Source organism: Gekko japonicus, unplaced genomic scaffold (assembly GCF_001447785.1).
Source record: "Gekko japonicus isolate JY-2015 unplaced genomic scaffold, Gekko_japonicus_V1.1 scaffold13827, whole genome shotgun sequence".
NCBI classification, from domain to species: Eukaryota; Metazoa; Chordata; class Lepidosauria; order Squamata; family Gekkonidae; genus Gekko; species Gekko japonicus.
Window position 1 is genome coordinate 1 of NW_015208399.1, and position 1,804 is coordinate 1,804.

The 1,804-nt window shown below is 54.4% G+C and overlaps 1 non-coding gene across 1 annotated transcript; it reads right to left on the bottom strand.

Moving 5' to 3' along the window:
* Positions 1-1,064: 1,064 nt before the first annotated feature.
* Positions 1,065-1,136, bottom strand: TRNAS-UGA. Its single transcript has one exon. It is a non-coding gene; the product is annotated as a tRNA-Ser (tRNA).
* Between the last annotated feature and the right edge of the window lie 668 nt (positions 1,137-1,804).

Genomic DNA, 1,804 nt, shown 5'->3' on the forward strand with positions numbered 1-1,804 from the left:
ACCACTACACCAAACTGGCTCTCTCCCGGAATATCATGGTCCTTGCCATCCATCACAGAGCTGCTTAACTGAACTAAGGCTCCATCGTGGGCCAATTTGGGGGGGGGGCAACAGTGGGGGGAACTTCTAGTGCCCTGGCCCCACTGCTGGACCTCCTGATGGCACCTGGTATTTCTGGCCACTGTATGTCACAAGAGTGTTGGACTGGATGGGCCATGGGCTTGATCCAACATTGGCTTCTCTTATGTTTGTGTGTTAGCTTTTTACGCCACACTGAGCTCAACTCCAAGACACGCCACAGGCTAATAAAAGACATCTGAGCATGTGCAGAGTTCGTTTCCCTCCAAAGCGAATGCCAGCAACCAGCCCCCAAGCCGCTGGAGTTTAAGGCCAGTCCTGATGGATTTCCTGCACAGAAAGCACACTTGTGCATGGAATGGCGGGAAATCCACACAGAGATGGCCCCATTGAAAAGGCTGCACGCACGCACACATCTGTTCCTTACACACAGATCACACAGCCTTGCACTGCTCATTCAACAAAATAAGTCTGGGATCTCGCCGCTGCACTGCGGGGTGACCCTCCTCAGTGTTCTGGTGTTAGCGACAGAAGCAGGGAAGCAGGCGCCTTACCCTCCATCTTCACTGCCAAGAAACTAAAATAAGCCTCCAGCACCTCTTTTCCTTGTCCTTGTCCTGTCAACGCCCACTCCTGTCGACTTGAGTTTTCCTTTGAAGAACGCCCTCCTCCACCCCTTCTTCCCCCTGAGTAGCAGCACACCCACCCCACACACACACAGGAAGCTGCCTTTTACTGAATCAGGCCCTCGGTCCAGCAAGGTCAGTCTTGTCTACTCAGACTGGCAGCCGCTCTCCAGGGTCTCCGGCAGAGGTCTTTCACATCACCTGCTGCCTGGTCCTTTTAACTGGAGATGCCAGGGACTGAACCTGGGACCTTCTGCATGCCATGCAGAGGCTCTTCCACTCAGCCACAGCCCCTCTTTACAGGTCTCCAGGGACTCCAGCAGAGGTCTTTCACATCTCCTACTGCCCAGTCCTTTCAACTGGAGATGCCGGGGATTGAACCTGGGACCTTCTGCATTCAAGGCAGATGCTCTACCCCTGAGCCACACCCCTGAACCTTGGGGCCGGCCATTTTTAAACCAGCCCCAGTGGTGCTGCGTGTCTTGCAGCGTAGCTGCAGCAACAGATAACAGGCCATTAAAGATGCATGGACCTTTCAGTGAACGCACACACCCAGGCAAGGACAACATTTCCCAGGAGGAAAGCTGGTGAGAAAACCAAGGCTGAGACTTATCAAGTAGGTCCCTGGTTCAATCCCCGGTAGCATCTCCAGTTAAAAAAGGACCAGGCAGGAGGTGATGTGGAAAACCTCCACCTGAGACCCTGGAGAGCTGTCAAGAGGGGCTGTGGCTCAGTGGCAGAGCCTCTGCTTGGCATGCAGAAGGTCCCAGGTTCAGTCCCCAGCATCTCCAGTTAAAAAGGACCAGGCAGTAGGTGATGTGGCAATAGGTGATGTGGATGACCTCCACCTGAGACCCTAGAAAGCTGTAAAGAGGGGCCGTGGTTCAGTGGCAGAGCATCTGCTTGGCATGTAGAAGGTCCAGGTTCAATCCCCAGCATCTCCAGTTAAAAAGGACCAGGCAAGGGGTGATGTGGAAGACCTCCGCCTGAGATCCTGGAGAGCTGAAAAGAGGGGCCGTGGCTCAGGGGAAGAGCATCTGCTTGGCATGCAGAAGGTCCCAGGTTCAGTCCCCGGCATCTCCAATAAAAAGGACCGGGCA